Raw genomic sequence first — 14546 nt, 5'->3', positions numbered from 1 at the left:
GTGATATAAAATGCAATTTTTATGTTGTTTATCATAATAAATATTCAAGGAATGATTTCTTTCAATTGCGTTAACTAGCAGACTGTCTAATCATGTGTTTATCTCTGTAAGCTTCTAATTCTTGCAGTGTACAACATTCTTTTTAAATTAATTCATAATTTTGTCAATTGCTGCTCTTGACAGATTTTAGAACATTGTATATTGAGTGCATTTAAAAATGTTCCTGTATTTACAAAATAGCAGGGCTGGATGACTTTTTCATTGTAGCATTTTTTAGCCATTATGTCATAATTGCTTAATTTAGACAAAGTAATGCCATGTCACACTGGTAATTTAGCAAAGATAAATCACATTTTTGTTAGGTTGTTTTCCCTCCATGTAGTTAGAATTATACACTCTTGTAGAGCTGGTGAAATTTATAAATAGGATCTACTTTGAGCTGAATTTGAAGGAAAAAACCTTAACTAAGATTAATGCAGAAAAGATTGGTGTTTACCTGCATTTTCTGTTTTTGTTATTATTGTTTATGTAAGTCATTAAAGTTTTAGAAAATTTTAGAGAAACATCCTGTACCCAAACTGGGCCACATAGGTGGCAAATAACTTATTAAACTGTTGAAAATGTACCTATCAGTGGGGGAGGAAACATGAGTTGTCCAGAAAGGGGACTTGGCTCTGTTCTGAATGGATGCTTTTGGTAAGAGTTTTCTCTGTATTGTGCCATAACACAGAAACATAACTTCTCTTGGATAAATGGATGGTGATGACATTTTCAAAAATCATGCTACTGTAAATGCTTTCTGGTCACTGGATAGTTTGTTAAGCACAGACTGTTTTGTGCTGGTTGAACACTACATATAATCATTTAACAGTATCTGTTAAATGGGATATGCTTAAAACATTGATTAGAGATCATCAACCCCCTTGAAATTTTTTTTAAAGATTTATTTTTTTATGCATCATAGAGGCAGGATGGGCACAGAGCAGGTTATCTATGATCCGAGCAGACCAGGTGGGTAAATGAGGAATCCTGGAACTCTTGGTGGCTTTCTCAGGCTTTTATTGAGCTTTACATGTAGTGTGGCAACCAGGTACATGGCAGGCAGGGTACCGGGGGGCTAGGAAGCCTCCAAGCCCCCAGCACTCTGGGCTTCCCTGGCCTCTTCTGGCTTTCTCCTGCTGCTTCTCCTGCTTCTGCTGCTCTCTGTGACTGTATCAATACTCCTCCCATGGCCCACAGAAGTAAATAAGATAACAACTGAGGGTGCCCCATCAGGCAGGGCAATACTAATGGTGGGAGGGCAGAAAAGCCTGAAAAACCATTTACCCTAAATGCATACAAGAGCTGGGGTACAGGCCAGAGGTGTGGGGGGTGGTGAGAGGATTCACCAGATGCAGAGTGGGGAGCAGAACAGGCGGATCGATCGAAGTACACTGCTGAGGGGAACAGCGGGCAAGTCAGGAGAGGTCTGCTGTGCCATGTGGGTTGCTCTGTGGCTAGCCAGGGGAATTGAACTTGTGCTGCAGAGGCTGCGGACAGGTTGCATCTTAACCCCTTGCACTACCAGGGAGGACCCCTCCCTTAAAATACTTAAAGATTTGCTAGAAAGTCAGTCTTCCCATGGACTTATTAAATAGTGTGGTAAGTTGGTCAAGTCCATTTTCTAGACACCTGGAGGATTTTTATCACAGCAATGAGGACACAAGCTTGTGTACTGTCTTTCATTGTTGATGCAATCATTTATTCTTCTAAAGACACATTTCAAAGGGGTGGGAAGTACGTGATGTCATAACTGTGGCTCTAATTACAGAAACACACAGATGTCATAAAAATTTACCTTCAGGGCCCAGGATATAAGTTCAGGATTTGAAGCCCAGGAGTCTGCAGAGGTAGGATCCATTGTTCTGTAACAAACAGATGTTAAAATTTCTGAAAATGAGAAGCAAGATGGCATCTAATGGTGCGTTTCTCCCATTTTGCTGATAGTGTTTATCTGTGCCTGACAGTACACAAATAGATTGAAATTTGGCATTTTAGTTCATCTCATTTGGGCTACTTTTAACTATATAGTTACATACCTATCTCATGGTGAGAGAGGTGCTAGCCTTAAAGAAATACAAGTATCTAAAAAAAGTACAAATGGAGTTAAATTTCTCAAAAAACAAGAAAGTTATAAGGAAGGGACTAATTTGTTGGGGTAAAAAATTATATTTTGATAATATATATTAAGATGGTATTACTAGATCATTTTTATAAAATTAGTTACAAGATGTAGATAAATTATTTACTTTCTTAAAAGTAATCTTCCCCTCTCCACCAACTCCCACTGAGACATGGGTGTGAGAATTTAACTTTTCTTCAGGCCAAACACATTACACAGCAAAGAAGAAAAGGAGAGAGAGATTAGGGGGAAAAGCTACTTAGTAGAGGCCAGAAGCTTCTTCAAACTGAATTTTAAGTGCTGCTTCTGATGTAGGTTTCTTCTTTTTCATTAAGAAAGGGTATTAAGGAAGTAGCACAAGCATAATAACTGTTCACACAGCCCCTTTCACAAGATATTCTTAGTGGCTTGCATTTTTTTGGGCCTTGTGTCTGATAGTGGAATAGAACTGATGCAGATGGTGGAGAAACAAATTGTGTGGAAGTGACTGCAATGAGCAATATGGTATAATCTTGGACACAATGTTTTCATTGTGTTTGATGCATTCATTCACTTGCAGATGCATTCATTTGCAAATTACCCACAGCTCATATGCCTTTTCAAACTAAGAATATGTCATTCCAGGAAGGCCAGCACATCCATGACCAGCTAGATTCTTTAAAAGCCTGCCCTCGCTCTGGCTTCCCCACCCCCCTAATTTCCTTTCAGAAACTGGAAGAACCTCAGTGAAGAGGGCACAAGCTCTTGCAGAATATGAAGGTAGTTCCCCAACTAGACACGCTTGTACATTTTTCCTACAACTATTTGATGGCACGTCCATTTCAAGATAAACTGGTTAGTGAAGTTAAATTGCTAGAGTAATCTTGGGAGATAAATTAGTTTGGCTAAATTTACTTTGTCATAATAAATGTACAATGAGCAGAGATAAGATTTACTTAAATGGATACCTATTTTATTTAGTGGTGGGAGATAGTTTATATGTTCTTATGTCAGGTCAAGATTATCTACAATTCTTGGAAGGATAAAAGGAATAGAGAGCAAAGAGAATATAAAGGATGAAGAATAAACCACAAAATTGTTGATAAGAGAGAATAAAATTCTCCAATAATCAGAAATCAGTGCTTGGCTTTTAGTCAGTGCTTCACAAAGTGCCAGTTTGGAGTGGTGAGACGAATCTGCTGTCTTCTAAGTGCCATGCTTGGCCCTGAGTTTTAGAGGTGAATGAAACAACTTCCACCTGCAATAATCTTACATTGACAAGGGCATCTGGACAGAGTGAAGTCTGGTTCTGAAGGTAAACCACCCTGGGTAATGAAAGCCTGGAGCTGAAACTTAAAGAATGAGTTATCACCTAAATAAATGAGGTGAGAGCAATGATTTTCCCTCACAGGGGACTTAGTGAGTGTGAGATGGACAGGTGGTTTTAGCATGGCTATATAGTTCTCATTCCAGGGTTCAATCTGCTGTATTCTCCCCTCTCTTCAAATTCATTGAAGGCTCATAGATACATGAACTGAAGTATACAGTTGACTTAGTTTTGACCTTATGCTTTCAAAGCTATTATTGTTAATGACCAAAAACACTGAAATAATTTCTGATACTTTTCAAAAAGCTATCCATTTTTTGACACTCCTACCAAGAAAGGTATTAGTGGAAATTGTAAGGACTCTGAAAACTGACATTGAACATTGGAAACCACTGTTGTTTGTATATTCAGAAGCTCCACTTTTCTCTCTCTCTCTCTCTTTTTTTTTTTTTTTTGGACATTAGGCAGTATATTTATTCATCAAACAATAATATATAATGTATTCTCCCTGTGTGTAATATATCATATTCAGTGGACAAATAAGGGAATGTTGGGGACAGTGCTAGCTGGATAGGTCATTGTTTGCAAAGGAGGGAATTCCCCAGTTACTTGCCTCTTGGCTCTTATGCCATTAAAAATGGAATAGGTCAGCAACATTGTTGCCAGCATTACAATGCTGCTATGTTTTATCCTCTTTCCTCATTCTACCAATAAGGATAAAAAATTACTAGCATCTACTATGCAGTCAGCATTAACATACATTTTCCACTGTGTCTCTTCCATGTAGTATATTATAATCCAGCTTTATAGATGCAGGAACTGAACCAGGCTAACTAACCTTTTGAGAAGCCACATAACCTATAATGTGGACTGAGGATCCTGGAGATGGCTCTTCTGGCTGTCCACCCCATGTTTTGCCCACTGTTTACACTAGTGTCACAGCTCCTTTGATTCAATGTGTCATAAGAAATATTTGAATATTATAATCTTGCCACCCTCTTGAGTTTGCCACCCTGATGAGAGGCAACATCTCCATTAAATAGAGGAGATAAATATCCCCCATCACTCTCCTTATAAAAGATCATTTTTGTAAAGTTGATAACATAATAGCTCCTCGTATGATGAAAAGAGCATAGACGTCATTACCAGTAATTTTACTATATAAACTTAATTTTTGGAATAAATTTAGATTTATAACAATGATGGCAAAGGTAGTTCAAAGAATTCATATGCACTCACTCATTTTCCTATAATGTTAGCAACTCACATGCTACATTTGTGAAAAATAATAAAGTAGCAATCAAATAATAAAGCATTGCGTTGACTTATATGTGATGAACTAAACTACAAACCTAAATCTTTATTTAGAATTCAGTAGTTTTTCCGCTATGTTTTCTGTTTCAGATTTCAATCCAGGACCCCAGACTTTGTTTAGTCGGTCTCCTTAGTCACCTCCAATCTATGATTTCTAATTTTTACTTGTTTTTCATGACCTTGACAGCTTAGAGGAGTACGGGTCAGGGGCTTCATTGAATGTCTCTCAATTTTGCTAATATTTGTTATCGTTATCCTGGGGTTATGAATTTGTGAAGACTGCCACAGATGTGAAGTATCTTCCCATGACATGGTTTTTATTGTTAGTCAAATTTTTATTGTTAACATTTGACATCTAAGATAAAGGAATGGATTATTAAAAACCTAATGTTGAAACAATTCACTTTTTGAGTAAAGACCATAAATGTCTACTAACAAAATCAAAATAAATTCTGTATTTCAAATTAAAGTATATTCCATGTGAGTTAAACATTTAACTGTGAAAATTAAGACTTAAAATTACAGAGAAATATTTGTAGATAAGTAAACTTTGATATAGGAAAACCTTTCTAGGAAGGGTAATGGTATTATTCAATTTCAGGGAATCTCTTACATAAATAGAACATTTAGCAATTGGCGCCCTCTTCCCTGAATACTGTGTGAAATGCATTTTCTTGCAGGCAGTTCTGCAGTGTTTATTCTAACATGTCAGAGAAACCAGAACCAAATCATTCTCATGACGTCTTATCAAGGGATACATGATGCTGAAGGGGAGGACAATTACCTTTCCTCTACCCACCCTTCTGTTCTGGCCTGAGTCTCTGTAACAGAGATTAACAAGAAAAAAGTATGTCTGTTTCGGGAGCCTCCCTGGTGGCATGGCAGTTGAGTGCAGCGCTGTGAAGCTGTGGAAGACAGACCTCTCCTTTCTTACCCCTGCTCCCCTCAGCAGTGTATTTCAGTGATTCTGCCTGTTCTGTTCCCTGCTCTCTCTCTGGTGAGTCCTCTCACCCTCCCGCACATCTGGCCTGTACTCCGGTTCTTGTATAAATAAAATAAATCTTAAAAAAAAAGTATATCTGTTTCTTTAAAAAGGATCTTAGATGACCTGGAAGCCTTCATAAGGGAATGTAGACCTGCAGGAGCCCTTATACCAGAACATTTTCATGATAGGTTGGGTAAAGCGTGGAAAGTCGTGCAGAAATTTGTTGGGTAACAGGGGTATGAGCTGAGTGTAGTAAACTACAGGAAACTTAGCAAGGTTTGTTCATTCATATTCCTTTCAGTGACCCTCATTTTGGAGATAAGGATGCTCCTTTTCTCTGGGTACAGGGAGGGTCTCTCTGCCATCAGGGTCAGGGGGAGGCCAAGGAAACCTTTCTATACCTGCTGTTTTTCAAATTCCTTCAGCTTAAAATATTTGCTATCCCAAGGGACCATGTTTTATTTTGGGAGTGGCCTAGAATTCTGTCAATATTGACAGAAACTAATGTGATGTTAACATTGACAAATTGGTTAAAGTTGTATTTACTAAGTTTCTTCACTGAAAAGGCACTGCTTATCAAGGGTTGAACTGTGTCCTCCAAATAAGGCATGCTAAAATCTTAACCCCTGGCCTCCCTGGTGGCGCAGGGGATTAAGACACAACCTATGAAGCAATCCACAGCCTCTGCAGCATGAGTTCAATCCCTGGCCAGGGAGCTACCCACATGGTGCAGCAGACCTCTCCTGACTTGCCTGCTGTTCCCCTCAGCAGTGTATTTCAGTCAGCCTGTCTGTTCTGTTCCCCAGTCTGTCTCTGGCGAATCCTCTCACCCCCCCATATCTCTGGCCTATACCCAGTTCTTGTATGCATAAATAAATAAATCTTTAAAAAAAATAAAGTCTTAACCCCCTGTGTCTGTAAATGACCATTTTTGGAAATGAGGTCCTTGCTGATTTAATCATATTGAGATGTTAGCTTTAGCATGGGGCCTGATTCAGTGTGACAGGCATCCTTAGAAGAAGAGGAAAATGCAATGTGACACATCTGTGCACACACATTGACACACAGGGAGAATGTTGTTTGATGACAGAGGCAGTGATTGGAGCAATGTGGCTGTCAGCCATAGAGGGACCCCCAGAAACTAAGAAGAGGCATGGAAGAATTCTTTCCTACAAGTTGCAGAGGGCCCTGACTTTGCTGACACTTTGAGAGAGTGTTGTTTCAACCCTATCCGTGTTACTTTGCTATGACATCCCTAGAAATGAATGCACTATTGTTCATCTTCCGTCCTCTATCCTTGGTAAAGAATTCACCAAATCCAGGTCACACTAAAGGTATTTGTTTGCTCTTATGTATACATTTCGTAAACAAAGGTTAGGTCTTGCCACCACTATCTTTTCATCTTAGTTAATTGTTGGCTAATGATTGGGCAGTGGGAACTGGAGCGACACCATTGACCCCTGTGCTGTGTTTAAGCTTATCAAAGAATTCTCTTCAAGGGTAGGAATGAATGGATACTCATTTGCATTCCCTCAAATAACACTATTCTATTACAATGCATGGAGTCATAACCATTTTATGTAACTCTTTGCCTAGCACAGTATCAGATAAATGAATGCAATAAAAATGCAGTTCTTAAATCAAGTCTTTCATATGAAATTCTCCAAGATTATTTTTATTAAACAGTAATTTGATTGAACTGGCCAGATAGTTTGGTTAAACTACTTGAACTACTAGCTATTTATAATAGTTTAAGCTAAAGTTCTAATTCTTTTCTTTCTTAGAATGAAAGAACAGCAGATTAAATCTATTTTTTTGTATAAATGCCCCCAAAGTAATCTGTGGTTTCAACTGGGTTTCCTCAAAGTAAACTGTGGTTTCAACTGTGTTTGAGGAAGCTAATACATTTTATTTTTCCTTCCCGTTTCTTTCTTGTTTCCTTCTATTTATAAGCTTGGTAACTTTCTGTAGAACTAAGTATATGTGTTTGCTTTAAGTACACATTAAGACTGGCTATAATAAAAAGAAATACAAAAGAAATTTGTGAGCATTCTTTTTTTGCTACCCTGTTTGCAGTAATAACACCTATTTTCTGAGATTCTTGAGCATTTCATTAAATTTACTTTAAAATTTAATTATATAAAACCAGTGCATTAGAGCTTGTGAAATCATCATGGCTTAGAAGATGATCCCTTAAGGGTTGCGCCCCCAGGGAAGCTGGAGGGTTGCAGTACCAATTACCAAAATATGCTTAATGCAGACCATTCTTCTTCCTATATGTTGCAGCATTTATTGGAAACATTCCAAAGCCTTATGAATATGTATGCCCTAAATTGTCCCTTTAGCTTAGCAACAAAGAAGTGCTTCCTGTTACATTATACAGTATTAGCCATCAATTACTTTTTAAAAGTATACTGCTGGAGGTTTTCAATAAGCATGCAGATAAAAACTACAATATCCAACACCTTTGTCATGCGTTAAAACAATGAGAACATAGTTTCTGACACACAAATACACATATACAGAGTGTGAGAATGCGTATTTTGGGCTTTCTATATAAAAGTATTATGCTTAGCCTAATTTTTATTTAAGATATGGTATTCAAGGAAATTATTTTTCAATTTTTATTTTTTTATCGCAGTAACATTAATTTATAGCACTGTATGTGGTTTAGGGAACAGGTTGATTCCTTCTAAGATGTGTGTCACCACCCCGCTCCCACCACCAAAGCACCCATAGTCCTTTACCAGAGACTGCTGAGCCCCCTCCCGCTTTGCTCACGCCTACACCCTCCTTCCCTCGCTAGTAGCCTTAATTCTGCAGTCAGATTGCTTGACTTTGTTTTGGTTTAGTTTCCTCAGTTCCTTTCTTTTGTTTCTTTATATTCTACATGAGTGAAATCCTCTGGTATATGTCTTTCTTCTTCTGACTTATTCACTTAGCATAGGAGGATGTGCATCTATACTACTCAGTTCAAAAAAGATGAACTATTGCCATTTGCAAAAATATGGATGGCACTACAGGGGATTTTGCTAAGGATCTTATTATTTTTATATGAATCTATCAGTTTAATCACTTTCATTGCATATCTCCTTGACCACTACTCGTCACTGTTATTTCTGTATCATGACTGGGTGTGTATTCTCAGTGCTTATTCACTGAATTTGTTTGGAGATAGTTTCAGGCAAAGCAGAGTCTAGGAATGTGAGCCAGAGAGACTGTATTCTAAATTTAACACATCAGAGATCTAAGATACTCTAAATTTAAGAGATCAGAGAAAGAGACATTTTGTTTTTTGTGATTCCTTCTCCTTGTTCATTGTAACATTCCCAGGATGCTTGCTGAAGTGAACAAGTGTAATATTCTCTGCATTTGCTAAGTATGTATCCCTTTTGTTATCAATAATTAGTGGAAAATAACTCAATACTAAATGCAGTTCTAACAATCAATCATACAAGCCACAATTGGGGACAGGAGGAGAAGACATCTAAGAAGCAGAGAGTTTAATGTGTCACAGAGTTGAATGCTACACCAGCCTCTGTAATTCTCTTTTGGTCCAAGAATGTAATTCTCATTTGTTCCAAATTAGATTATTTGCACAGCAATATTCTGAGTGCATGTTCATAAATGTGCTTGTCACATGCTGCTACACATGAAGGTAGTTTGGTACCTTTAGCTTTCTTACTTCCTTAAGAAAATAAAACAATAAGATGATACCTTTTATAAAAAGAGATAAATTATCTAGCAGAACTAATGTCTCTCCCTTCTCTCTGAACTCCCCTGCCCAATACTGAGGGCCCATTTAGCAGTTGGGCCCATTTATTTAAGATTTCCATCCTAAGGATACATTTTCAAAAGTTATCAGTTATCCAGCCATATTGCTACTGAGTCATAATCATGAAAATCTGGCTACAGCAAGTTTGGACAGATTATTTGGAAACATGACATATATTTCTACATAATAAATAGGAGTCATCAAAAATGAGGAAAACAAAGCAAGAGATAATCTTCTTCTACACTGACCAAAAATAAATTCTAAATATTTATAAATATTTGTAGTCTTCTAGGGAAAGAGCTATGTTCTTGAACGCTGATTTCCAAATGCTGCTTTTCAGATACTTGCTTAGATTAGAATGGAATTTATTGGTAAATACATGAATATTTTTCAAATACGATTTCTTACATTTTACAGGGAGAACAAATTGCTCAATTTTCCCTTTAAGCTATTTTATTAGGAATTTAGCTTGACAAAGACTCAAGACATCCACATTAAACTCTTTGCTTTCCTGGTCTCCAGTCCTCTACCAAATATACAGCTTTCAGCCAGTCAAGTTACAACTTTCAGAACCAATCAAATCCTTTTGATTTTATATTCTAATATTTATCAACTTCCTTCTGTTCTGGTAACAAACCACCCCTAGACTCAGGGGGCTTAAAATAACAACAGTGGGGTAACTAATGCCCTCAGTGTCCTGGCATCAGCTGGGATGACTAGAGGGCTGGGCTTTGGAATCATCTAAAGTCATCTTACCTCTCATGTCTGGTGGTGACAGTGCATCATGGCTGGGACCTCAGCTGGGATTGCTGGGATTTCCATGTGAGTGATTCCTTCTTATGGGGCTAGTTTGGACTTCCTGATAGGTTGGCAGTTGGGTTCTAAGAGCAAATATCCTAAGAGGATTAGATGGGAACTTTTTAAATTTCCATTACTTTTAAGACCTAACTTCTATGGTTGCACACAATGTCACTTCTGTTGTAATTAGCGGGAGAAGAAATATTGATCCCCCCCTCTAAAAGGGAGGAGTCTTAAAGTCACGTTAGGACTTGGAGTTGAGGATAGAAGTTGTGCAGCAACTTTTGGCTGATGCAGTCTACCACATTTCCCATCCCCTTCTTCCATGTAGTCACTATTTTAGATCTGTGTCTCATCACTTTTTGTTGGTACAGTAAGACCAAAGGTCTCCTATCTGGTCTTCCTGTCTGTAGTCTAATTCTTTCAAACCCTTCTCAGTGCTGTAAGGTTGACCTGTCTAAATGGAAACCTGTCTGTTATTACACTGTGTCAACCCCTCAACACTCCTCACAGAAGAAAGGTCCTTGGTATCTGTACAAGCTTTTCATGATCTGTTGGACAAACTCTCCAGTCTGCTCCCAGGCACTTGCCAACCCAAGCTCTTCACTGTTTTTGCCATCCCCTGCCTCAGCCCACAAGTAACACATGCCTCCCAAACCTTTGGCCTGGTGTCTACTCTCTGGCATTTCTCTTCTCTGGAGTACAAATTCTATCATGTCTTCATTTTCCGCTAGCTAATAAAGTCTTCTAATTCTCTCTGGATAGGATCAGGAATCCCCTTCTCCACAGAGTTTGCAACATGGTTTCAACTCCTCTTTTAACTTATCATCCTCATTTCTACTCAAAGCCTCATTTCCCTACCTATTAAATGGAAATATAGTTGTAAAATTTTGATGAATTTAAGACATGTAAAGTGGTTTATACCAATATTTAGAAGATGAGAATTGCTTGAAAGATGTTAGGTAATATTATTATTATTATCAGTCACTTGCACCTATTATTTCTACAAACTAGAATAATTCTGGAAGAATAATTCCTCAATGTTTTTGCCCATTTTTTTTCTTCAAGGAATTCTCTAAATTTCTATTAGACTCATTCCTTCTATCCTCTAAATTTTGTTTTAAATTCCATGAATTTTCAAAGAAGACAAATTAAATGTACTGAATTTTGGTGTCCCCTCACATTTATATGCTGAAACTTAGTCCCCAAGGTGATGGTATTGGGATATGGGCCCTTTAGGAGACACTTAGGTTATGAGGGTGATGCCCTCATCATTGGTATTAGTGCCCTTACAAGGGAGACACCCCAGAGAGCTAGATTATTCTTTGGCCCATGTGAGGACTTAGTGAACAGATGGTCATCTAAGCTCCAGAAGTGATTATCATTAAGCTTTGAATATCTGTGTTATGATTCTGGACTCAGCTTCTAGAACTGTGAGAAAAAAATGTTTGTTGTTTATCAGCTACTTGGCCTCTATATTTTATTATAACATCCTGAACATACTAAGACCACATCTTTGTCCTCCAAACTTAAAAATCTTGTGATTGTTTTGGTGTCTTCTTGGAATATGTTTATTTCAGATATTTTATTTGTTTGTATCTTGTTTATCTTTAGGGGTGAGAATTATATATTTTTATGATTTTAATTCATAACATTCTGCATTGCTTAGAGTTAGCTAATATTCACGGCCTTAAATTTAGATGTAAGACAAACAAATTAATAGAGCTTTTGATATTATTAAGCTAAGACAAATATGTTAAATTTGACATTTAGTTTTACCCTATTATGTCATATATTTATGTGCATTTTTATTAGATGTACCCACTCCTTTTTTATTACCAATTGGAAATATGTAAAATGTCAACTTGACTTTTTAGTCTTCATATTTTTGGTTTTGATTGCTCCTACATTTTGTCTTGTTTCTCTTCAGTTATTCTTATATTTCTTTCTAAGTTAATGTGGAGAGATGCTTTTACACTTTGTCTGTGAAAGTATCCTAAAGAAGGCTTTCAAGGACATATTAATCCTTGATAATTTACAATTTATTTTGAATTTCAAGTTTACATCATGAATTCTCAATTGCTACCACCTTGGGATTAAGTATTGGGATTACAGGGATGAACAAAACATAATCTTTCTCCAGTAGCTTAGCTCTCACCTTCTATGTATAGAGATGCAGAAAAAGGGATATTCAGTTCAAACACAGTGATATTATTTTTAGCCAAGAGGAACGATAATTTATTGGAAGATGTGGTATTTGAGATGGACTTTGTAGGGTAAGTTTGATCAGATTTGGTAAGCATTTTTTTTATTCCAGAGAAAAGAAGAAATCAGAAGCATTGTCCTGCGAATGTAGCAACATGGATAGCATGGACATACGTTTTTGGTGGGATGGCGGGATCTGGGTTTGGGTACGGGGAAAGAGTTTGGTTGATACGTGCTGGGGAATAAGGGAGCCTGGTGGCAAAATCCTGATATCATCTTCTTTGTTCTGTAGGCTACATGGAGCCATTAGACGGTCTAGACGTGATCAGATTGAGTTAAGGGAAATTGCATGGGAAAGAACCCTTTGGGGTGAACTGATTAGTAAAAGCATCTAACCTCAGATACTCTCTCTGTAAATGTTTAAATAAAGTCTAATTTGGGTGTAGATAAATTTGTTTTTCAACTGAAAATCCTATTTCATAAGCTTGAGGATGCTTTTTTAGGTGAGGATTTTTAGTTGCTCCCAACCAGGCAGGAGTTCCTCCAGTCAGTGACCCCAGGGCAATAGCTCCACAAACCAATTACAGTACTTGGGAGATTTCTGCACAGGGTCTGTGACACTCTAATTTCAATTAACATCTTTCTTAATTAGAAAGGAATATGGAAGTACAGAGGGTAATACTTTTCATTCATTACTCCTTGTTTAGTTTTCTCTTCATTTGAAATTTAAGATGGCAGTCATGGGAATTTGAACAGTCAAATTCATGGAGAATTTGATTGTGACAATAAAAAATGTTAGGTCAGAAAAATTAGATACAATTTAAAGTTTATTGCAGTCTCCACATTTGCCTTGAAGATATTCTGTAGCTACGCTTTAGGAGATATTTCCTTGGCGTCTGTGCCAAACTGTTACAGACAGTGCTCTAATTAAGCCAACATCACACACAGAAATAAGGCCTCTAATTTAATTTCCAATAGAAAAGTCTGCAGTATAGCTACTCATCTCACAAACAAAACAACAAAACAAAACGAGGGTTGCTTCATCAGGTCTGCTTAACTTGGAGGCCCTTGTCATCGGGCGCATGTGTTGACTTACCCATGGGGGCACTTTCAGATATTGAACTGACTGTGTTACTTGTGCCAAAGGGAAAACCCTGATGTGACCCTGCTAGCCTGACTTATTGATACTTTCAGAGAGCTGGATACCCTGATCTTAACCGGACACCTTATGTGATAAAAGGTCAAAGGCAAATCATTTATTTTTGAACTTAAAGCTAACTGCACTCAAATAAGAAAGAAAATGCCTTGTGACAGAATGGGAAGAGAGAAACTCACAATGGCTTTTAAGCTACACTGGAGTCATCACTGTGCAACATGTTTAGTAGAGACAGTAACAGAGAAAATTTCCCAGCAGTATATAGATACCTGGAGTTAGGAATCCCTTAGCTAGGGCTTTATGTCATCTTCTTTTTAAAGCAGAGAAACACTTTCATTTAATTTCAGTAGAACCTGTGAAATGCTCTCATCCTTTTAAACCCATTGTTATAAGAAACTGGCACGGTTAACATAAACTGGATTTTTTCGGTCAATAGATGTAGTTTCCATTTGTTGAATATTTACCTTGTGAATGCAAGATCCATTGTCCTGTTCTCCCCCACAAAGTTATGTTGATACTATTACATTAATTTATAGATAAGGAAGCTATGGCTAATGTGTTCAAAGATGTTGTCAAAATTCCAAGCAATTAAATAAACTCAATATTTGCATCCAGGTTAGTGGGAATTCAAAATCTGAACAATTTCCCACAATATTTTAATGACTGACATACAATATCTTAGGTTCTTCTGTGGGGAGGGTATTTTAATCTGTCCCTTAAATCAGCATTGACACAGGGTTTCATCAGCACGTTGCACAATATCCTGCTAACTGGGCTCTCTTAATACTGCAAGTGTGAGGTTCACAGAGAAATATTACTGTGATTCAAATGGAATTAGGAAAAATT

The sequence above is a fragment of the Talpa europaea genome, assembly GCF_964194135.1.
Source record: "Talpa europaea genome assembly, chromosome: 5".
Taxonomy (NCBI): Eukaryota; Metazoa; Chordata; class Mammalia; order Eulipotyphla; family Talpidae; genus Talpa; species Talpa europaea.
The sequence above is the reverse complement of the archived record's forward strand: the minus strand, read 5'-3'. Positions refer to the sequence as shown.